The sequence below is a fragment of the Hemitrygon akajei genome, chromosome 31 (assembly GCF_048418815.1).
Source record: "Hemitrygon akajei chromosome 31, sHemAka1.3, whole genome shotgun sequence".
Taxonomy (NCBI): Eukaryota; Metazoa; Chordata; class Chondrichthyes; order Myliobatiformes; family Dasyatidae; genus Hemitrygon; species Hemitrygon akajei.
Genome location: NC_133154.1, coordinates 5,799,767 through 5,825,276, shown reverse-complemented (window position 1 = coordinate 5,825,276; position 25,510 = coordinate 5,799,767). Strand labels below are relative to the sequence as shown.

General features: G+C 46.4%; 2 protein-coding genes across 3 annotated transcripts in view; one reads left to right on the top strand and one right to left on the bottom strand.

Annotated features, from left to right (window-relative positions):
* LOC140719175 (suppressor of cytokine signaling 1-like) overlaps positions 1-7,542 on the bottom strand; it is a 97,216-nt gene extending 89,674 nt beyond the window's left edge. Inside the window, exons 1-3 of one of the 2 annotated variants that reach the window (XR_012096871.1) lie at positions 7,387-7,542; positions 6,519-6,619; positions 2,568-4,039 (exon numbers count right to left, since the gene is read on the bottom strand). The gene's annotated coding sequence lies outside the window, so the exon portion shown is untranslated. Of the gene's footprint in view, positions 1-2,567; positions 4,040-6,518; positions 6,620-7,386 lie in introns of those variants that run through there. The other variant, XM_073033596.1, reaches the window with a different exon arrangement.
* The window catches only part of LOC140719176 (ferritin heavy chain B-like), a 137,014-nt gene that overhangs the window by 16,650 nt on the left and 94,854 nt on the right, over positions 1-25,510 (top strand). The window lies entirely within an intron of this gene.

Sequence of the window (25,510 nt, the reverse complement as noted above, 5' to 3'; positions counted from 1 at the left end):
CTGACAGTGTGACACTCCCTCAGTACTGTCCCTCTGACAGTGAGGCACTCCCTCAGTACCTTCCCTCTGACAGTGAGACACTCCCTCAGTACTGTCCCTCTGACAGTGAGGCACTCCCTCAGTACCGTCCCTCTGACGGTGAGACACTCCCTCAGTACTGTCCCTCTGACAGTGAGGCACTCCCTCAGTACCGTCCCTCTGACAGTGAGACACTCCCTCAGTACCGTCCCTCTGACAGTGTGATACTTCCTCAGTACCGTCCCTCTGATGGTGAGGCACTCCCTCAGTACCGTCCCTCTGACGGTGTGACACTCCCTCAGTACCGTCCCTCTGACGGTGTGACACTCCCTCAGTACTGTCCCTCTGACAGTGAGACACTCCCTCAGTACCGTCCCTCTGACAGAGTGACACTCCCTCAGTACTGTCCCTCTGACAGTGTGGCACTCCCTCAGTACTGTCCCTCTGACAGTGTGATACTCCCTCAGTACTGTCCCTCTGACAGTGACACTCCCTCAGTACCTTCCCTCTGACGGTGAGACACTCCCACAGTACTGTCCCTCTGACAGTGAGACACTCCCTCGGTACTGTCCCTCTGACGGTGAGACACTCCCTCAGTACCGTCCCTCTGACGGTGAGATACTCCCTCAGTACCGTCCCTCTAACAGTGAGGCACTCCCTCAGTACTGTCCCTCTGACAGTGAGACATTCCCTCAGTACTGCCCCTCTGACAGTGTGACACTCCCTCAGTACCGTCCCTCTGACAGAGTGACACTTCCTCAGTACTGTCCCTCTGACAGTGAGACACTCCCTCAGTACCGTCCCTCTGACAGTGAGACACTCCCTCAGTACTGTCCCTCTGATGGTGAGACACTCCCTCAGTACCGTCCCTCTGACAGTGTGATACTCCCTCAGTACCGTCCCTCTGACAGTGTGACACTCCCTCAGTACTGTCCCTCTGACAGTGAGGCACTCCCTCAGTACCTTCCCTCTGACAGTGAGACACTCCCTCAGTACTGTCCCTCTGACAGTGAGGCACTCCCTCAGTACCGTCCCTCTGACGGTGAGACACTCCCTCAGTACTGTCCCTCTGACAGTGAGGCACTCCCTCAGTACCGTCCCTCTGACAGTGAGACACTCCCTCAGTACCGTCCCTCTGACAGTGTGATACTTCCTCAGTACCGTCCCTCTGATGGTGAGGCACTCCCTCAGTACCGTCCCTCTGACGGTGTGACACTCCCTCAGTACCGTCCCTCTGACGGTGTGACACTCCCTCAGTACTGTCCCTCTGACAGTGAGACACTCCCTCAGTACCGTCCCTCTGACAGAGTGACACTCCCTCAGTACTGTCCCTCTGACAGTGTGGCACTCCCTCAGTACTGTCCCTCTGACAGTGTGATACTCCCTCAGTACTGTCCCTCTGACAGTGACACTCCCTCAGTACCTTCCCTCTGACGGTGAGACACTCCCACAGTACTGTCCCTCTGACAGTGAGACACTCCCTCGGTACTGTCCCTCTGACGGTGAGACACTCCCTCAGTACCGTCCCTCTGACGGTGAGATACTCCCTCAGTACCGTCCCTCTAACAGTGAGGCACTCCCTCAGTACTGTCCCTCTGACAGTGAGACATTCCCTCAGTACTGCCCCTCTGACAGTGTGACACTCCCTCAGTACCGTCCCTCTGACAGAGTGACACTTCCTCAGTACTGTCCCTCTGACAGTGAGGCACTCCCTCAGTACTGTCCCTCTGACAGTGAGACATTCCCTCAGTACTGTCCATCTGACAGTGTGACACTCCCTCAGTACTGTCCCTCTGACAGTGACACTCTCTCAGTACTGCCCCTCTGACAGTGTGACACTCCCTCAGTACTGTCCCTCTGACAGTGTGATACTCCCTCAGTACTGTCCCGAAACCTTTCCCATGAGTGGGTATGGCCGCAAGGCAGCGGAGGTTTGAAATCAGAGTTTTCCCTCTCTTAGATGGACTGCCTTCCCAGGCTAACGAGCTCCATCTTCCATCTTGCCCAGGCCTGCGCCCTGGAAACCATTCCAGGCGCAGATCCATGGTCTCCTGAGACTAACGGATGACACCATTAAATACGCTATAACTGCAACACAACTTCTAGGAGGGGCATTACTGAAGGACTGCCCCTCTTCTCATTGCTACCATCAGGGAAGGGGTATGAGAGCCTGAAGCCACACACTCAAACTTTTGGTAATATCTTCTTCAACAATGATCGCAAGAACTCTACCTCAAATCTTTTGTTTGCATTAATTATTTTTTAAAATATTTCTTACTTATATAAGTAACTTATATAACTTATAGTAATTTTATTTTTTATTAATTGCACTGTCCTGCAAAACAACAAATTTCATGACATATGTCAGCGATAGATTCTGATTCTAAAGGACTTGATGCACCCATGATCCAAGCCATGCTCTCTTCTCACTGCTGCCATCAGGAAGGATGTAAAGGAGCCTCAGGTCCCACACCACCACGTTCAGGAACAGTTAGTACCCCTCAACCATCAGGCTCCTGAACCAGCCTGGATACTTCCACTCACCTCAACTCTGAACTGATTCCACAACCTACAGACTCACTTGCAAGGACTCTACCACTCAAGTTCTCAATTTTATTACTTTTCGATTGATTGCATTTCCGCAGTTTGTCCTCTTTTGCCAGTCTTTGTGTGTATTTTTGTATTTCCCTGTTCTACTGGGAATGCCTGCAAGAAAATGAATCTCAAGGTCACATATACGTAAATTTATTTTGAACTTAGAGCACAACAGGGCCAGTGCAGAAGGACAGTGCACCGCTGTAGGGACAATGCTGTAGGGACACCAAACTGATGGAGAAGCTGAGGGGGTATAGTGATAGACCATTGCACCGAATACTGAGGGAGCATTACTGTAGGAATAGCAGTGTCCAAGGTACAATACTGAGGCACTGTAAGAACAATGGAGAGGGAGTATCAGTGTAGAGGGAGAATTAGTGTCAGAAAGCAGTAAGTTCGTTAAGTTTGAGCTTCATTGTCATTGCTCAGGACAACGAGATTGCAGTAATTCCATTCAGAGCAAACACCACACTAGCAATTCAATTACTAAAACCACAATGACGAAATTTAAAATAACATCAGAGCTATTTAGAATGTCATCTAAGTTACAACAGAATTAAACTCCAAAACGGGACGTCGTTCATTTGCATGATAGACCTGGGGAAGAAGCTGTGTTTCAGTCTGAATGTCTGTGCAGAGATATTTATGTCCCTCCTGCCAGATGGTAGGAGATCGAACAGGCGAATACTGAGGTGGGGTGAGCCCATCACCGTTTTGCGAGCCTGCCGTAGACATCGTCAGTTGTAGATGGGTTCCATATCCGGTAGCTGTGTCCCAGTGAAGTCCTGTTCATTCGCTGAAGAGCTTTCTGGTCAATCTTGCTGCAGTTAGTGTACCATACTGATACGTAGTAGGTCAGGTTGCTCTCAATTGCACATTGATAAAGGTTTACCCGCAGCTTTTGGGGCAGGTTTGCTCTCTTATACTAAAGATTAGGCACTGCTGAGCACTTCCTGCTATCAAGGAGGTGCTGCCGGTCCAAGAGAGCTCCTCTGTGATGTTCACACTCAAGAACTTAAAGCTGGAGACCCTTCCCACTGCTTTACTGGTAATTAGTAATGAAGCTTGTTCGCCTCTTCTTGATGTCCTGAAATCAAAAATCATTTCTTTGATGCTGAGTGAAAGGTTCTGGTTATTACGCTGCTGGTTGGACAATGCTGTGTGCGTGTGGGGAGGGGTGGTCACTGCACCGCTGGAGGTACCGTTGCATGGTTTAGAGAGGCAGTACTGAGAGAGTTGGGCACTGCTGAACAGCCCAGAGTTTGGTTTCCAGAGTCATTATGTTTGAGGCAGAAGAGTGAGCATTCATAAATGTTAAAAAAGGAAAATGGTGGAGATATTCAGTAGGTCGGGCAGCATCTGTGGGAAGATGTTAGAACTGGGAAACACAATTTAGTTTTCAGTAGGAGGGAAGTGATGCAAGGATCTATAGAACAAAGAAAATGTCTATGATAGGACAAGTTCAAGGATCAAGAATCAACTCTATTCACCATACACATTTACACACGTTAGGAAGTTGCTGTAGTGTGTGAGTACCACACTATATCGAGCAAACTTAATACGCTGATAACCATCTCCATTAAGCCAGGAAAAATCATTGCGGGCACTACCCACCCAGCAAACTGCTTTTTCTGAAAGCTCCCTAGAGCCAATAAAATGAAAGTTTTACATCATCTTAGAAGCTTTATCCCCCAGGCAGTTAATCTAATGGGGTGTATGGGGTGTCTAGGGAAGGGTAGCACCTCTGGTACGGGGGCCTGCCGTGCCCTTTTCCAGGGCAGCTCATCCACCTTTGGTCCCCACCTGGCGCTCAGCTCTCCCCTGTGGCTCCACGTGCAGCGGCCACACCCCGGTGAACCGTCTCGGCAGACGGGCCAAACCAGGTGAGGGTAGCCGACGGGTCTTCGACCCTCGGTGAGGTAGGGGATCTGCCTGTCCCAGCGTGTGAGGTCTGGCCCTGGCGGATTGAGCGGGGCAGACCGATTAATGGTCCAACGGTCAAGAAGGCAGGTCCAGCATGCCTTTGTGGGGCACTAAGAGCACGACAAGGCACTTGACGTCCTGCTCATCCCCTGCAAGAGGCGGTGATCTCTTTAAACTCACCCGGCAGGAGGCAAAGGCAAACCACCCGCCGTAACCTGCCACAAACACGGTCTCCCAACGCGTCAGAGCGGCGTGGAGGGAAATTCCAGATGTGACCTGTTCTAATCAACCATTCTAGTCATCCCCCACACCCCTCTCTATATATTATATCAGTCACTGTGCTGTGAACTCTTCAAACCATTTTTATAATGCTGTTTACATTATAATTTCATGCTGGTATTTACGTATTTATTCCACATATGTATTGGCACAACAAAAGACAACATTCAATAATTATGAAGAGTACAGAATTATTCAGAAATAAGTTAGGGGTTAAAGTATAGAAACTGGAATAAATGCATAAATATCAGCCACTTTTAGTCCTCCTGATTTCATCCTTTAAGATCTCTTCCATTTTCTTCAAGATCCCCCGGATAACAGTCTTGTTCCTCAAACTCGTGCTGGGTCTTGAAAGCTTGCAGAAGACCAGAGAGAAAGTGGAAGTGGGATAATGGCCATCAAACAGAACCAGGGTCACTCCTGCCGGCTGAGTGAAGGTGCTCCGTGAAACTATCGCCCAATTCACGTCTGGTTCCCCAATGTAGAGGAGGCCTCATTGTAAATAGCAAATGCAGTACCTGTACAGCACTACAAACACCCAACCTATGAACGCCTACACTTCTGAAAGAGCTCTCATGCCTCAAATCTGACGTTTGGACATACATTTGTCCTTAAAGACAGCAAAACTAACTTCCCTCTCCCTCTCTATCCCCTTTTCTCTCTCTCACACGCAAACACACACACTTACTCTCTCCCCTACCTCCTCAAATATACACACACTCTCTCTTTCACCCTCACACCATTCTCTCTCTCCCTCTCCCTAACCCCTCCTCCTCCCCCTCTCTCTCCCCCCCACTCCCTCTCTCTCTCCCCCCCACTCTTTCTCTCTCTCTCCCCCCCACTCCCTCTCTCTCCCTCTCCCCCCCACTCCCTCTCTCTCCCCCCACTCCCTCTCCCTCTCCCTCCCTCTCTCTCTCTCCCTCTCCCTCTCCCCCCACTCCCTCTCTCTCCCCCCACTCCCTCTCTCTCTCCCTCTCCCTCTCTCCCCCCACTCCCTCTCTCTCTCCCTCTCCCTCTCTCCCCCCCACTCCCTCTCTCTCTCTCCCTCTCCCTCTCTCTCTCTCCCCCCCCCCCCACTCCCTCTCTCTCTCTCTCCCTCTCCCTCCCTCTACCATAGGAAGCGAGTTGCTGATTCACCTGCTGAAGAATCTCTCTGGAATCCCAAGTATTGGGAGGGAAGGGAAGAAGTGAAAGGGCATTTTGTGACTGAAATGTGGATTTTCTTTAAACCAACACAACGGGCTGCACAGGGAAATTGTAGAGCTCCGCACGCCTTTGACTTCTCTGTAGTTTCTAATTACATCCAGCAGGGGGCCCCTGAGCACCAACGGGATCCGAAGCTGCTGCGGGTTTCAGGAGGAGGGTCGTCTCCAATCCGGGACGATAGTGACAAAGTGGAGGAAGGATGACGTGTGGAGTTGATGCATGTTGGTACTTTTAATTAAAGTGATACGGACGCCATGAACTGGAGAGTATTAAGGAACAGGTGGACTTGGAGGTGCATGTCCAAGAATCACTGAAGGTGGCTGAGAAGGGGTGCAGGAGACTTGCTTTCATTTGCCAAGTACACAGCATCGGAACGGGGAGGGCCCGTTTCTGTGCTGTATGACCCCATGACTCTGTGAAGCAAAACAGCCCAGAATACAGAAACACAGGCATCATCATAGCATGTCCGCCAGCTTCTCAGGGGAGGGGAGACTTACCAGGATGGTCTGGTCTGAGAGTATGTCTACTTCATTGAGCGAGCAAGGGCTTTTCTCTCCGGAGAGCAGGAGGATGAGAGGCGTACAGGACGATAGGAGGCCTAGATCAAGTGGATAGACAAAGTCTTGTTACCTTGGGTAGAAATGCCGAATAGCAGGGGCGTAACTGTAAGGTGATTGGAGGAAAGTATGAGGGGGGGGGGTTGTTTGATCTTGGATAAAGAATTGTTGAAAGAATAATTACATGGATAAACGATTATAAACATAATGAAATGAACAATCCCAACTTGTGGAACAGCAGATAGGAACGGGGATAGAATATCTCCAGGATGCTTATTATGAGTAAAACACTAGAATATTTTCAGGATGCTTATATGAGTAAAACACAGACAAAATGCTGGAGGAACTCAACGGGTCAGACTAAACTAACTAAACACTCGATGTTTCGGGCCAAGACCTTTCCTTGGGGTTGAGAAGGAAGGGGGAAGATGCCAGAATAAAAAGTTGGGGGAAGGGAAGGAAATTAGCTAGAAGGTGGGGAGGAAAGGTACAGGGGTGGAGAGGAAGGATTCTGATAAGAGAGGAGAGTGGACTATGGGAGAAAGGAAAGAAGGAGGGACACCAGGAGGAGGTGATAGGCAGGTGAGGGGAAGAGATAAAAGGTAAAGGGCTGGAGGAGAAGGAACCTGACAGGAGAGGAAAGTGGACCATAGGAGAAAGGGAGGGAGGATGGGCTCCAGGGGAAGGTGATAGGCAGGTGAGGAGAAGAGGTAAGAGCCAAGGGGTGGAGATCAGCAGGTGAAGAGAAAAGGTAAGAGGCCAGAGTGAGGAATAAAAAGAAGAGGGAAGGGGAGCGGGAAAAAATTACCTGAAGGAGTCATCGATGTTCATACCATAAGGATGGAGGCTACTCAGAATGAATATAAGGTGTTGCTCTTCTGTCATGAGGGTGGCCTCATTGTGGTTATTTAGTCCTTCCTCCACATTGCCAAATGCAAGCTGTCAGTTACGGAGATCAGACAGTTCCAAACTGCATAAATGCATTTTAAAGAAGTGATTGAGTAACTGGGGTTAATTATCAGACCTCACACGCAATCTGCTTCTTGTTTAGGAAACTCCACAATTACTTGCAAATATCTATGTGTGCATACTTGGTAAGCTATCCTAAACCTTTTACAGAAAACAATTAGCTTTATTTCCTCTTAAAAAGATTCCAAATTAGATTAACTTTATTTGTCCCATGTAAACGAAACATAGAAGCATACAGTGAAATGGGTCAAGATTCAAGTTTCTTTTTCGCGTTTACATCAAAACATACAGAAAAGTGCGTTGTTTGTGTTGAAAACCGACATAACTAAGTGTTGTGTATTTAATATTTCAGTACTATTTGTGTAATATCATAAATTTATTGTTTGATTAAGCATATTTTATAATAATAGCATCACACCGTGGGTTGGCAAGGTAACCTAGTGGACAGCACAATGTTTTACAGTGCAGGTGACTGGGGTTCAATTCCCGCTACTGCCTGTAGGGAGTTAGTACGTTTTCCCCGTGACCGTCTGGGTTTCTTCTGGGTGCTCCACAGTCCAAAGACGTACTGGTTGGTAGGTTAATTGGTCATTGTGAATTGTCTGGGGTTAAATCGGAGATTGTCTGGGGTTAAATCGGAGATTGTCTGGGGTTAAATCGGAGATTGCTGAGTGCTGAAGCATGAAGAGCCGGAAGGGCCTATTCTGTGCTGTTTCTCAATAAAATGAACTTTGGGAAAAGCAAGGCCGGGCACTGGTCTTATCGTGGCGATGGAGTCCGAGAGCAAGGAACAACCTGATGTTTCGACAAGTCGGGCCAGATTGAAATGGTCGGGGTGTCAGGGTTGGAGGCGAGAGCGGGGCTGATTCGACTTGCTTCTCCAAAGTGTTTGCTCAGATCTGTGCCGGACTGATTCCGTGACCTGCAGCAAGGGACTTCTGGATTGTCTGGCGTCGTGAACTTCAGTTCTGAATGCTGATTGCTTGCTTTCATTCCTTGTACCATTTGTTTTTTTTCTGTATTCAGCCGTCTCCTTTTGCTTTTACAGAGTTCTATTCATGCTTCGATAACTATACATACTTTGATAATTAACGTACTTTAAACTTTGATTCATCGCGGAATAGATGTAAAAAAATGCGTGTTGGCGCGTGGCCTAGTGGGCAAGGCATCAGACTAGTAACCTGAGGGTCACTGGTTCGAGCCTCAGCTGAGGCAGCGCGTTTAACCACACATTGCTCTGCGACGGCACCGGTGCCAAGCTGCATGGGTCCTAGTGCCCTTCCCTTGGACAACATCGGTGGCGTGGAGAGGGGAAGGCTTGCAGCTTGGGCAGCTGCCGGTCTCCCATACAACCCTGCCCAGGCCTGCGCCCTGGAAACTTCAGGCACAGATCCATGGTCTCACAAGACTGACGGATGCCAACACCAAGATGTAAAAATACATGAATGCTTATATCATGAGTCTACCATGTGATAACTGCACACTTCACTTAAAATGTAAACAAAGTTAGACTCGCCTTCCCAGCTCCTTAGTTTTCCCTGGGATTAGTTTTTATGTTTTGGAGTTATAAAACATAACACTGAGGTTGTTCTGAGGGCAGCCTGCAAGTATTGACACATCTTCCGGAGCCAACGTAGCTCACCCACGATGATCGGCTGAACAACGCAGAACACAAGAAGCAAAACTACACACACACACACGCACACACACGCACACACACGCACACACACACACTCACACGCACGCACATGCGCACACACACACACGCACATGCGCACTCACACACACACACTCACACTCTCACTCACACTTTTACACACACACTCACACGCACGCACATGCGCACACACACACGCGCGCACACACACACACACACTCACACTCACTCACACTTTTACACACACACACGCACGCACATGCGCACACACACACACGCGCACACACACTCACACACACACTCTCACTCACACTTTTACACACTCACACGCATGCACATGCGCACACACACACGCGCACACACACACTCACACACACACTCACACTCTCACTCACACTTTTACACACACACTCACACGCACGCACATGCGCACACACACACGCGCGCACACACACACTCACACACACACTCACACTCACTCACACTTTTACACACACACACGCATGCACATGCGCACACACACACGCGCACACACACACACTCACACACACACACTCACACTCTCACTCACACTTTTACACACACACTCACACGCACGCACATGCGCACACACACACGCGCACACACACACACTCTCACTCACACTTTTACACACACACTCACACGCACGCACATGCGCACACACACACGCGCACACACACACTCTCACTCACACTTTTACACACACACTCACATGCACGCACATGCGCACACACACACGCGCACACACACACTCACACACACACTCACACTCTCACTCACACTTTTACACACACACACGCACGCACATGCGCACACACACACACGCGCACACACACTCACACTCTCACTCACACTCTTACACACTCACACGCATGCACATGCGCACACACACACGCGCACACACACACACTCACACTCTCACTCACACTTTTACACACACACTCACACGCACGCACATGCGCACACACACGCGCACACACACACACACACACTCACACTCTCACTCACACTTTTACACACACACTCACACGCACGCACATGCGCACACACACGCGCGCGCACACACACACACACTCACACTCTCACTCACACTTTTACACACACACACACTCACACTCTCACTCACACTTTTACACACACACACACACACACACACACACACACACACACACACACACACACACACACACACACACACACACACACACACACACACTCCTCTAACCCCCCTTCAGCCTCCAGCGGACTTGGAGTCAGGCTCGGACATGGAGGCATTGGGCCTTCGGCTATACCCCAGAAGACCTGCAGCCACTTGTGTCATTTGCGTCAACAACCAGCACAGCCTGAGGAGGTGCTGGGTGCAGCCATCGCCATGCTTCTGGTGCCAGTGTAGCGTGACCACAAGAACCTTAAACACCACCTGGCAGATCAGTGACAGCAGCGATTGCAACTTACAAACACAAAACTGGGAACCGGCTTACAAAGAATGGGATCTAAACCTGTAATAAAATCATTCCTTGTTATTCACAAACAAAGGGGGCACTATACATGAAGTTATTTTAATCCTAGGAAAGTATGTAAACCACTCATTAACCATGTCACTAAAATACAGAAGGATTAATCGGTCAATGAACTGATCTAATACAATGGCTGAGGTTCACTCAGTCCCCAGTCACTTCCACAGCTCTCTCTCTCTCCCTCTCTCTCTCACACATATTCTTTCTCTCACCTTCTCCCCTCTACCTTGCTCTCTCACACTCTCTTCTTCTCATTCCTTCCCTCTCTCTCCCTTTCATTTCTTTTCCTCAGCCTTTCCCTCCCTCTCTCCTTCTATACCTCTCCCTCTCTCCTCCCTCTTCGTCTCTCCCTTTCCCTCTCCCCCTCTCTCCCTCCTTCTCTCTCCTCCTCTCTCTCCCCCCTCTCCATCTCCCTCTCCTCTCTCCCTCCCTCCTCTTGCTCTCTCTTACTTTCTTTCTGTCTGTCTGTCTCTCCCTCCCTCCTCTCTCTCTCATTCATTCTTTCTCTCTCTCTCTCTCATATCGGTCTATCTTGGTCTATCTCTTAGCACTGGTTGCAACTCCAACCTAAAGCAAGGTTCACATCTGCACTAAAGTTTATCTGTTTTTAAATCCTTCAAAGTTCCTTTCCCTAGTATTCCTTCCATGGGTTGTTATCCTTAACTCCTGTGGCCTTCAAACTAAGCACATAACTTTAAGACAGTGATGTCAGGTTTTGCAGAAAAATGTGTTTTATGGTCACCTACTCTCAAGGCTGTGCACCAGCAGTCCGGTACATTGTCAAAACATTGTCACATTCCAAGTGGGCACCGTGTTGTCTTGTAATAACAACTTCGTGTTACACGCTTTTGCAAATACCATGGAGGAATCAAATACAATGCCTGAGAAGTTAACCCTCTCCTTTCTAAGCCAGAATCTGTTTCTTAAAACATTCAGAGAGTTGCAAAGATTTATCCGGATCACAAGTTCAGGATTTTTCCCAGCCTGCTGCCTAAGTAGAGCATTTGTATGTTAACAATGATTTGAAGAGTGAACAGGAAATCTCCCACACCTAGCTGATAGCAGTGGAATGTAGAAGAGAAGTTCTGTGGGTCGATGAATTCCCAAAGTGTTTGGCTAGCTCTTTAGTGTTTATTTATACTTCATTTGCTGTGAAGTTGCAAACGGAATTGAGTATTGTGCAATTATCAGCGCCAATCCTCACTTCCGAGCTAATGATGGAACACCCACTACCCTCTGATGTGGAGGGTTACAGAGATTCACAACCCTCTGCGTAAAGGAAATTCTCCGAACCCCAGCCCTAACTCGAAACTCTCCCCCTAAAGGAGGTAATCCTGTGTCAAAGTTCAAAGTAAATTTATCATCAGAGTACACATATGTCACCGTATACAACCCTGAGATTCATTTTCATGTAGGCGTACTCACTAAATCTACAGTTATAACCATAGCAGAATCAATGAAAGATCGCTGAACTTGAGTATTCAACAAGAATGTGTAAGATAACAAACTGTGCAAATACAAAAAGAAAGAAAGAATCATAATAAATATCAAGACCATGAGGTGAAGAGTTCTTGAAAGTGAGTCCAGAGATTGTGGGAACATTTCAATGATGGGGCAAGAGAAGTTATCCCTTCGGTTCAAGGTTCTGATGGTTGAGGGGTAATAACTGTTCCTGAGCCTGGTGGTGTGGGTCCTGAGGCTCCTGAACCACCTTCCTGATGGCAGCAGTGAGAAAAGAATGAGGAGGGAGAAGAGGCGTCTATGAAAATGCTGGAGGAACTCAACAGGTCAGACAGCTTCTATGGAGAGGAATAAACAGTCGACATTTCGGGCTGAGACCCTTCATCAGGTTCAGGAGTCCAAAACCAGTGAGGGCAGATGTAAGTTAAGCGAGGAGTGATTTAATACAGACCTCAGAGGGTAGTGAATAACTGGAGTGAGCAGGTACAGTGTCAAAACCTAAGAGGCTCTTTGGAAAGGTTTGTGGAGAGGGAAAGCAGAGAGGATTATAAACTGAACTCAGGCAACTGGGATTAGAAGGGAGGAATGCTGTGGATGTGCTGGGATCTGTATTGACCTGTTGGACCATAAAGGGCTTTTAGAAACATAGAAACGTAGCAAACCTACAGCACAATACAGGCCCTTCAGCCCACAAAGCTGTGCCGAACATGTCCTTGCGTTAGAAATTACCTAGCTTTTCCCCTGTTATATTTTTTCTATGATTCTATATGCTATTATTGTGGCAGCCTCAACCACTTCCTCTGGCAACTCATTCTGTATAAGGACCAACCCGTATGCTAAGAAGCTGTCCTTCAAGTCCTTTTTAAATCCCACCCATCTCGTGCTGACACAGTAACATCTGGTGCTGACACAGTAATATGTCTTGTGCTGACACAGTAGTAGCTGGTGTAGTCATTTACAGCGCCAGCAACCGGGGTTCGATTCCCGCCACAGTCTTTAAGGAGTTTCATGTTCTTGCCATGATAACGTGGATTTCCTCTGGATGCTCCAGTTTCCTCCCACAGTCCAAAGACATACCGATTATTTATTTATTTTTAAATTTCACAATACAGTATTGAGTTGCTCCTTCCCACCCTTCGAGCCATGTCACCCCAACAAACCCGCAACCCCGATTAACCCTGACCTAAGCACAGGACAATTTGCAATAATCAATTCACCTACCTAGTGTGTCTTTGGACTTTGAGGGGAATCCGGAGGACCCGGAGAGGGTGGTACGGTAGTGTAGTGGTTCGCACAACGCTTTACTGTACCAGAGACCCAGGTTCAGTTCCCATGCTGTCTGAAAGGAGTTTGTACCTTCTCCCTGTGACCGCGTGGGTTTCCTCCGGGTGCTCCGGTTTCCTCCCACAGTCCAAAGACATACCAGTTGGTAGGTTAATTGGTCTTTGTAAATTGTCCGGTGTTTAGGCTAGGGTTAAATTGGGGGATTGCTGGGTGGCGTGGCTCGAAGGGCCTGTTCCGCACACTCTCTGGATAAATAAACAAACAAATATCCCATAACTTTTACGCATGTACAGAATGACGCAGATTTGAACTCCAAACTCAGGATCGCCCCAAGCTACTGTGGCAGCCAGTAATAAGGGTCAGAAAGTTGTGCAAATGCTAGGAGTTTATAGGCTCTCTCCGTGAACATATGGGTCTCCTCCTACATTCCGATGGAGTTGGTAGGTTATCGATATGCTATGTTGGTGCCAGAGGCACGGCGCCACGTGCAGGCTGCTGTCAGCGCATCCTCGGACTGTGCCGGTCACTGATATGAGCAATTTCACTGTATGGTTCTATGTGCGGTTCAATAAATAATAAGTAGAAGAATTAATTCCCCGGTGAGTTTAGTGAGACAGACTGTTATAGGCAAGCTGGTTGAATTGGCGATGTGTTTCTTTTGCTGGAGTTAGTCACAAGAGCTGCCGCCTGCTTTGTCAAATATGAAATGACGCATTTACTGTACATGTGACAATTAAAGCCAACCTTTATCTTTGTCTTTTGCTGAGTCACTCCAGCTGCTGACGACAGCAGGCACATAAAAGACATCGGCGCAAAAAGTAATTTTGTCTGGTCTCTGAGCATAAAATACACAGAACATGAACCCGTGGTCGGCACCATTACTCTGCGCCAATTAAAGCGTCGAGCAAGAATAATATCGGCGAGGACGAGAGCAGAAAACGAACGGTGTTTACTGCCGTCTGCCTGTGTTTGACCAGCCTCCCGCTCACCACTGCTGCCGGCGGAAGGCGCAGGGGTCTTTGGTCCCGCGTTCGATCGCTTTGGTGGCTCATGGCGGTGGACAGACTTTCGACTGTGGTTTGGTGTTTAATGTCCTCAGCGCCGAACGCGCTTTACTATTTCCACGATTTGATCAAGGTGCTTCGGCGTGGAACTGATCTGTGGCTGAGGCCTGCAGCCATTGACATAGCTCTGAACTGACTGACGCGGTGACTGAGGAGGTGGCCATTGGCCCCTGGGCCGTCCTCAGTAGCTCGCAGCTGTGGACTGATGTTTGGGGACTCTGTGATTTGATGTTTAATGTTCTGTGTGTTATTTGTTTGTTTTTTGACGTTAGTGCAATTTGTTCTTCTTTTGCAAGTTTTTGTTGTGTAGGGTTTTACTTTAACTAGGGTCCATGGTGCTTCTTTGTTTTGTGGCTGCCTGCAAGAAGACAAATCTCAAGTTGTTTACTGTATGTAAACTTCGATAATAAATGTACTTTGAACTTTGAAAATAAGCAATGTGCTGACTTTAACTCCGGCTCACTTTGTCATAACCATCAATTGCCTGTAATTACTTAACGGAAAATTTCCTACTTGGACGGTTGAGCAGTGCACCTTCATTGTTGTCAGACGGCAAGTGTCAGCCTACTGCCGAGCCAAGTGCAAAATCCTTCTAAGACTGTGCAAACTTAGAAGTTTGTGCGGATTCGGCATGTCATCTAAAACTTTAACAAACTTTTGTAGATGCACAGTGGAGACTGGTTGCATCATGGTCTGGTATAGAAAAGCAATGAATGGAAAAAATAGTGGACGCAGCCCAGTCCATCACAGGCAAGGCCCTCCCCACCATTGAGAACATCTACAAGGAGTGCTGTCACAGTTAAGCAGCCTCCATCATCAAGGAACCCCACTGTCCCAGCCATGCTCTCTTCCTGCTGCTGCCATTGGGAAGAAGGTACAGGAGCCTTAAAGGCTGATTTATACTTGCATCGATGCTGTAGGTAATGTGTACCTTACGCCATACCTACGCCGTACCTACGCTGTAAGGTGACGTGCACCTCTCCAGAAAAGTTACTCACGTGTCGCGGCCATACAGACCGCAACAACTGTGATTGGCCTGCTTGGTAGCATCGCATTTCCTCCTACGCATTTCCAGTTGCTTCTTCTCTGCCGTGTCTGTAGACCGATGCGAAATAGATGAACCAAATCGTCAAATCTACCTGCCGACATGCGAAAATATTTGAAATGCATTTCCTCGTCCGTGTCTCTCACGAAGAAACTCAACACAGTGGCATAGAAACCCCACCGCCAACTAGCGTTTTTGGCGCACACCAACGCATGTTCGCTATGGCATAGAGCCTACGCAGAAGTGAAAATCAGGGTTACGGCATAGGCTGCAGCGTAGCCCATACACACAAGTATTAATCAGCCTTAAGTCTCACACCACCAGGTTCAGGAACAGATATTACACTACAATCATCAGGCTCCTGAACCAACGTGGATAACTTCACTCACCTCAACATTGAACTGATTCCACAACCTAAGGACTCACTTGCGAGGTCTCTACATCTCATGTTCTCAGTATTATTTATTTATTTATTGTATTTGCACATCGGTTGTCTGTCTTTGTGTGTAGTTTTTCATTGATTATATTGTATTCCTTTGTTTTACTGTGAATACCCACAAGAAAATCAATCTCAGTGTAGTATGTGGTGCCATACATACTTTGATAATAAATTTACATTAAACTTTGGAAGCAACAAGTTTTTTGCCTTGTTCTTGATTTCGGAAGAACCTTTGGATCGCAAAAGCAGCAGGATCCAACAGTAGATTCATTGGTCACATGGATGTAATGGGGGGGGGGGGGGGTGCGGACTCTTTGGACCAGAAGGGCCTGTTACTGCTGTTCTGTCTAAGCTGTACGGCCATGCAGTATCTGAAATGCTCCCGCGCATATAGCCTTTGTTGCAGTGCAGCTGGAATGTCCTGTTGTGTACAGCACGGTGCAGAAGTTTTGGCCACACAACTGTAGCTAGGGTACCTAACACTTCTGCGCAGTACGCTATTTGACGATGTGGAGCGGGAGAGCGAGTTTGTAAATCTGATAGGAGCAAAGGATGTTTGGAATGGCGAGGGTGGAGCGCAGCAGGAAGGGTGAGGGACGGGTGGCAGAGAAGGAGTGCCAGAGGCAGGGGGTGGTGCAGGTGCAGACACACCCAACCTTGAGACACCGGGCAAGGTCATTTGATTCTAAACAGTTGGTTTATTTATCATTACAGAATGTCTCTCTGGTGTTTCCAGCTCTCTCCCCTCTCTCTTGCCCTTTTCCCAACCATGATTCCCCTTCTCACTCTCAGTCCACAATAGAGACCCATATTTGAATCAGGTTCACCATCACTCACATAGGTCATGAGTTTTTCTTTGCTGCAGCAGTACAGTGTAATACATAAAATTACTACAGTACTGTGCCGAAGTCTTAGGCTCCCTAGCTATATATATATGTGCCAAAGAATTTTGCACTGTACTGTACTTTGAAAGCGTTGCCTCAAATATAATGCAGCAATCCTTGATTTCAAAAACGTCATTTCTGAGAAAGACTGGTTCAGTTAAAATGTTCACTGATATGTTGCTTGGAAAAGAAGAATTTGAAGAACTGTCAATTCTCGTTGACATCGTTGGAACATTTCAAGCTTCTGGTGCTGACTGCGAACGTGGATTCAGTTTTACGAATCCAATCATATGTAAATCCTGAAACAGACTAGAAGTGAAACGTTTTCATCTGGACGCAAAATTAATCTGGAAGTGTTTATAGACAATGGATTTGTAATAAAGACAGATGAGGAAAAAGTTTATGAAACCTGGAAGATTTTATTTGCTGTATTGTATTTAATAAAATTAATAAATTAGTAAAATCAAGGGCATGCAATTTTTCAGTTTTCATTCTGAGTACTCATAGTATGCATATTACAAAAGAAAATTTAACGTGCCACACAGTTTTCAGGCCATGTAAAAATTTCCTACTCAGAGCAAAGCCCATGCAGCTGTAAAAAAACACTGCAAATTCTCTTCCAGGGATGCCTACCCTGAAGAAGTTTAAATCTTCCCTTCGATGGGAGTTCAGTGAAACCCTCTCTGACTGCTACCTATCACCTGCCACGATGCACTTCTTCCTCCCCTCCCCCACCTTCTTCCTCTGACTTCTCCTCTTGCTTTCCAGTCCTGATGAAGGGTTTCGGCCTGAAACATCGACTGTTTACTCTTCTCCATCAACGCTGCCTGGCCTGCTGTGTTCCTCCAGCATTTTGTGTGTATCATGTAGAGGGAACGTTGCCTGTTGTTGTGCTCTATCGCATAAATAAATAAAGACACACATAAATAGATTTCAGAAGACAGACTGTTATAGGCAAGCTGGCTGGATCAGGAATGTGCTTGTTGCTGGTGTCAGATGCTGAAAGAAGCTCGTGACCCTTTGTTGTAGATTTCATTCAGTCGATGATCCCTTAGGCATGTGTAACGGATGCCACACAAGCTGTGAGGAGCAGTATTCCTTTGTTACTAGCGCTGGTGAGCTGCAGGGTGCTCAGCTGGTAACTGCCTGGTTAACATTGCTCTGAGCTTGGGGACATTCCCAGACATACACCAAGACGAGCTTCAGGTGCAATTTCTAACTTCTGAAAGATGCTGGCTTCTTCCCCTTTCCTTTCCAGTCCTGATAAACAGTCTCATTCCAAAACCTTGAATGTTTATTCCCCTCTGCCTGACCTGCTGAATAATTTTTGTGTGTTAGTCTGGATTTCCAACATCTGCAGAACTTCTTGAGTTTAGCATCAAGTGCTGCTGGAAAGACATCAGCTTGGTGAAGTACACACCTTGGTCATTCATTATCCTTAATAATCATTCTTTGATAATAATAAATGTACTTAGAATAGAATGAGATGTCCATAATTGAATGCTGCTGGCTGGTCCATGCCCGGCTGCAGGAGTATAAGCACAGGAAATTCTGCAGATGTTGGGAATCCAGAGAAACACACAAAGTGCTGGAGGAACTCAGCAGATCAGACAGCATCTATGGAAAAGAGTCAACAGTCGATGTTTCGGGCCGAGACCCTTCTTCATACCTCGTAGGCGTTATGTGCTCAAGGATGTTCCGAAACTCGGAGATGCGCAGCTAGAAGGAAGGCTTATATTTATTTATTTACATTTATTTTATTGTAACTTATGGTAAATGTTTATGTCTTGCACTGTACTGCTGCCACAAAACAACAAATTTTACGGCACATGTCAGTGATAATAAACCTGATTCTGAAATGTTGCAATATACTTTCATACACAGACATGCACAAAGCAATCACCAGATAATGAGACTAATAAAGTTAAAAGCACAAAATGGTAATTGACTGATAGGCAAATATCAACTAGTTTTATAGCCCAAGTGAGATTCAAGACTTAAGATTGTTTAATGTTGTTTCCTCTACACGTCTAAGAACAAAATAATTGTTACTGGAGATCTTATGTAGCACAAAAACACAATTATAATAAAAATACAATAAATATGGATACATAAGACAGCTTACGTACATAGATTGATTATATGTCAATAAAGTGACATTGGGCTGTATGTAAGGTGATTTGCAGGAAATAATAAAGTAGTGGTGGAGTTAGTGGGTGGAAGTATTGATCAGCCTTACTGCTTGAGGAAAGGAACTGTTTTTGAGTCTGGTGGTTCCGGATGTTACATAGCCTCCTCCCTGACGGGAGTGGGACAGACAGCAGGCTGTGTGGAATCCTTCATGGCGTTATTGGCCCTTTTCCGGCTCCTTTCTGTATACATGTCCTTGACGGTGGGTAGGCCGGTGCTGCTGATGGTTTGGACAGTTTTGACTACCCATTGTAGAACCTTCCCGTCTGCCACAGTGCAGTTTCCATACCAAGCAGTGACGCAGCTTGGTAGCATGTTCTCTTGTAGCATATATGTCGTATGACGTGAGTATGGGTGTGCAAAGTTCTAAGTAAATTTATTATCAAAGTATATATATATGTCACCATATACAACCCTGAGATTAATTTTCTTACAGGTATTCACAGCAGAACAAATAAATACAACAGAATCAATGAAAGACCACGCCCAGCAAGACAGACTGTGCAAAAAAAGAACAAACTGCAAATACTAAAATAAAGAGAAAAAATAACAATAATTAATAAGCAACAAATATCAAGAAAATGACGTAAAGAGTTCTTGAAAATGAGTCCGGTATAGTGGGAACAATTCTCTGATGTTTGAAGTTATCCCTTCTGGTTCAAGAACCTGATGGTTGAGGGGTAACAACTGTTCCTGAACCTGGTGGTGTGGGTCCTGAGGCCCCTGTACCTTCTTCCTCAAGGCAGAAGTATGAAGAGAGCATGGCCCGGATAGTGGGGGTCCTTGATGATGGATGCTGCTTTCGTGCGATAGCATTTCATGTAGAGGTGCTCCATGGTGGGCAGGACTTTACCTGTGATAGACTGGGGTGTATCCACTACTTTTTTAGCTCTCCGATACGCTTCGGCCTCCTCAGAAAGTAGATGCATTGCTGAGCTTTCTGGCCTGTGTAGATGTGTTCTGGGACCATGTGTGCGACGTGCACCCCCAGGGCTCTGAAATTGCTTGCAGGTTCCACTGCTGTGACACTGATGTAAAGAGGGGTCTGAGTGGTGAGAATCCTTCTGAAGTCAATTGCATGTCCTGGACATCAACAACGAGAGAAATATGATCATTATCTCAGTGATATTTAACTTGCAGTATCAAATCATGTTTCTTCCCTTCACCAGAGTACTCTGTAGGCTCTGTATTGTTAGACATGGATGCTGTAGGACAATTAAGACCAGTGTAAAGGAGGAACTATTGAGAAATTATCCTCAGTACACCAAACTGACATGGAACTCCAGCCATTTCTAACCACTACCTGGTCCACTCTTCCATCCCCACCAACCACTCTCTTTCTCACGGTGACTTACCTTGCAATTTTGATATTTTTCAGATTAGCTTTATGCATCACATTTAAATTGAAACACACAGTGAAATGTGTTGTTTGCTTCAATGACCATGCCAGCCGCTACATGGAACGCCGCCCCTTTCAGGTTTCCCTCAACAGCCTTCCCGGAGGATCAAAAGACCACTTTGCAAATCACCTCTATTCAGTCCACAGAGCTGATCAGATCATTCCAGTTGACCATCACTTGAATTTTCCATCCCATTTCCACACTGAACGCTCTGTAATAAACACACAAGATTCTGGTGATGTTGGAAATCCAAAGCAATAGTCACCAAATGTTGGAGGAATTCTGGTTCAGCAACATCTATTGCAGGCTGGGACTCTTCTTTAGGACTGGAAAGGCAGGGGGAAAGATGCCAGAGTAAGAAGGCTGGGGGTGGGAGGTAGGGGAAGGAGAAGTAGCAAATGGATGATAGGTGAAGACATGGTCCAAGAGGACAATGGGCTTTCATGGTTTGGAGGCTTGATTGTCTCAATGGCCCGGAGAGCTGTGTTGGCTGGAGTCAGAGTTTTATGCTTTGGCTTTTGGTAGGATCACCCATGCCAAACGGGTCAAAGGGTAGAGAGTCTACTGGCCCTCCAGGTTTGAGGGTTCAGCTCAGGGCTCACAACCCTGACTGGTCAAACAAAATTGTTACAGAAAGAGCAATGAGGAATCCTACATCTGAGTGCGACAGTATACCTGAGTCTCCACCTGAGACTTGCATGACCTTCATTGCTGCCCTAAATACCAGTGGTGTAATGGGACGACAGAAAGAGAAGACATGGTCAAAGCGGCAGACATCACAAAGAAAGAACAATAAGAGAGTATATTACTGAATGCTGTCAAAGAGAAGATTTAAATTTCCTCAGGGTAGATGTCTCTCAAAGAGACTTTGTAGTGGAGCAGCAATTCATAAACACATGTGATTCTGCAGACACTGGAAATCCAGAGAAGCACACACAAAATGCTGTGTCTCAACACTTAATCTTGGCCTCAATATTAAATTTCAGATAACCTGTCTTTCTAGCTTGTGTAACACTAAATCAGGGTTTCTTCCACAACTGTTGTAATCTGACCTGCTCTGTGGCTCAATCATTCTCTTGTTCTGATCTACTATTGCTGCATTTCTCTCTCCTCTGATCTCATCTGGCTACTTTACAAGGTGTCAACATCATTATCATATTATCATATATATAATTATCATAAATAATTAATGGTAACAAATATATCATTATACACATCAGTGTCGGCTTGGTGGCTACCCATTAGTCTACTTCCCAGTCCCGTTCCAACATGCTGGGTCTATGGCCACAATGAGGCCACTCTCAGGTTGGAGACGCACCTTATATTCCCTCTAGGTAGCCTCCAACCTGATGGCATGAATAGATTGTTTTCTCTAAGGTTCTGATAATTTCTCTCCCCTCCACTTCTCTCTTTTTTTCATTCTCCATTCTGGCTGCTCTTTTACCCCTTCCCACCTACTCACCTCCCTCTGGTTACCCCACCCCCACTTCCTTTCTCCCCTGGTCTATCCTCCTTAAATCCAGGACACAGGAGCATAATTAGGTCATTTGGTCCATTGAATCTGCTCTACCGTTCCATGACGGCTGATTCTTTTTCCCTCTCAACCCCAGTCTCCTGTCTTTTCCTCATAACCCGTTGGCTTCCTCCAGCAGTTTGTGTGTTGTATTAAACAGTTTCCCCTTTGGTCTTCACCCTCTCACAGATACCCTCTCTGCTTTCTCCACCAAGCTCTCCTTCACTGTATTAATCCATCCTCCACATTTTCCATCTGAGACATTATTCCTCTTTCCATGGGTGCGATTTCTGTTTACACATGTAAAGAATTTGCTAAAAGGGCTTTTCTTCTTTTAAAACAGGAATAGACCCTGAGGAAATGAGTTTGATGTCAGAAGAAAGACTAAGAATATATGGGCCAAGTTAAACTTGATGCAATCAAATGGCTCTCTGTACACTCATTACACAGTTTGAAGGTCAGGTTTCCTCATCTTCATTCTCAGGCTTAACAATGGCATGAATCTTCAAAAATCTGGTGCAATTAATATTGCTCTACAACTCCAGAACTAAATGCTGATGCCAATTGCCATGAATTGCTTTGAATGGCTGATATTGGCGCATATCAGAATCCTCATTCCATATAAACCATATAACAATTACAGCACGGAAACAGGCCATCTCGGCCCTTCTAGTCCGTGCCGAATGCTTACTCTCACCTAATCCCACTGACCCGCACTCAGCCCATAACCCTCCATTCCTTTCCTGTCCATTTATCTATCCAATTTTACTTTAAATGACAATATTGAACCTGCCTCTACCACTTCTACTGGACATTCATTCCACACAGCTACCACTCTCTGAGTAAAGAAATTCCCCCCTCGTGTTACCCCTAAACGTTTGCCCCCTAACTCTCAACTCATGTCCTCTTGTTTGAATCTCCCCTACTCTCAATGGAAAAAGCCTATCAACGTCAACTTTATCCCCCTCATAATTTTAAATAACTCTATCAAGTCCCCCTTCAACCTTCTACGCTCCAAAGAATAAAAACCTAAATTCCTAAAAAAATTCCTACCACCTTGGACACTCACCAATATGCTTAGCAACGGAACTACTTTACGACAGATGCTATGGAATCTGTCATATTACACAGGAATACACCTAGAAAATAGGAGGACATGTCGGGATGCTGTGTCTGGATTTCAGTTCTGAATTCAGCTCTATTGTCCCACAAATCGTGGTGGACAATCTCCTACTCCTCGGTCCAAACACGCCACCGTGCATCTTGGTTTTGGGCTTCCTAACCAACAGACCTCAGATAGTCAGGATGCAGAACTGCTCCTCCCTCCCCATCATCCTCAATATAGGTGCCCCCAGAGCGATGTGCTGAGCCCTTTGCTGTACACTCTGCTCACACACGACTGCACGGCCAAACATCCGAGCAATCACGCCATTAAGTTCGCTGATGGACGCAACAGTGGTGGGGCTCATAACCAACAAAAATGAGACGTCCTACAGAGAGGAGGCAGAAGAGCTCGAGGCCTTGGTGCCAAGCAAATAACCTCTTCCTCAGTGTTATCAAGACTACGGAGATGATTATTGACTTCAGGAGCATTCACACCTCCCACACTCCCCGTCACATCGATGGCTCAGCAGTGGAAACTGTTAACAGTTTCAAACTTAACGAGAGCGGTCATCACACACTCACTCTCGTGTCCCAGAACACATACAGTCAAGAAAGCTCACCAACACCTCTACTTTCTGAGGAAGAAAGCTGGAGAGCTGGAAAAGTAGTGGATATGGGTAAGGCCCTCCTCACCGCCGAGCACATCTACATAGAGCACGGTTGCAGAGAAGTAGCATCCATCATCAAGAACCCCCACCGTCCAGGCCGAGCTCTCTTCTCACTGCTGCCATCAGGAAGAAGGTACAGGAGCCTCAGGACCCAGACCACCAGGTTCAGGAATAGTTATTACCCCTCAACCTTCAGGCTCTTGAACCAGAGGGAATAATTTTATTCAACTTCACTCTCCCCATCATCGAAACACTTCCACAGCCACTGGGCTCACTTTCAAGGACTCTTCATCTCATGTTCTTGATATTTATGTTTGTTTATTTATTATTATTATTTCTCTTTGCTTTGCTGTTTGCACAGTTTGTTGTCCTTTGCACGTTGGTTGTTTGTCCATCCTGGTGGGTGTCGTCTTTCATTGAATCTCTTGTGTTTCATGTATTTACTGTGTATGCCTGCAAGAAAGTGATTCTTAGGGTTCTCTATGGTGACTTTACTTTGAACTTTGCAGGTCCATACTCACATCATTTTACATACAGTGTGTGTTGTAGAGAGTATGCTAACAAGCTGCAATGCTGTTTGGGATGGGAAATGCACTGCAGCAGACAGGCAGGCTCTATCGATGCAATGCTCCTCAGACAGGATGAAGAGGTCAATACTCCCCAATGCCATTAGGCTTTACAATTCTACCGCCAGGACTTAAGAACTTTTTAAAAGCTATTATTAATGCTTTTTGAGATAGTGATTTAGATGCATATCATATTTTTTACTGAGTTAAGTATTGTATGTAATTAGTTTTGCTACAACAAGTGTATGGGACATTGGAAAAAAGTTGAATTTCCCCATGGGGATGAATAAAGTATCTATCTATCTATCTATCTATCTACAGTGGGTAGCCCGGCCTACTCAACATCTAGACGTTCAAAATGGCGGCAGTAAACAACCCAGCCAATGGCAACATCCTGCAGCCGGTTCACAAAACTACTTCTTTTAGTTCTTCTCCTTTCAAATATGATTCTGCGACCAAGCTGCACGCAATCGGAACTTTTTGATGGCGAGTTTTTGGGCCGATTGAGCAACCTGGCACTATGTTGTCTCCGAGGGAGTTCGGTGGGGTTTGGGATGGAGGGTGCGGCCTGGAGGCTGTGATCGACTCCCCTGCTTCTCTCCGATTGAGGCTTAGAGCAAAGTCGAATTGGACGAGGACAGGAGCGGAGAACGGGCCGGGGGATCGGTGCCACCTGCCTGTGTCTGACCGGATTTCCTCTCCCTCTCGCTGGCTGCTGTTGGAGGAAAGTGCAGGAGTCTTGTGATCCACGTTACCAGAAAACCCACCATGAAAGATGCCCACCATCCGGGTCATGCCATCTTCTCACGGCTACCATCAGGTAGGCGGTACAGAAGCCCGAAGTCTCACACCACCAGCTTCAAGAACAGCTACTGTACTTCCCTTCAGCCATTCAGTTCTTGAACCAACCTGTGCAACATTTCACTACAGTGGTCTTTTTTTTTTGCTCTAAGTGTGCTTCTTTTATTATTTTGTATAATGATGTTTAATTTATGTTTCTCTTGTGAATTTTACGTGCCAGTGATCCTGCTACAAGTAAGATTTCTATTACTCATGGATTTGTAGAAATATGACAATAACCTCAACATTGCCCTTTGATTCAACTGACTAAGTAATGGGAATGAGATCCAAACTAGCACGTTGGAGAAAT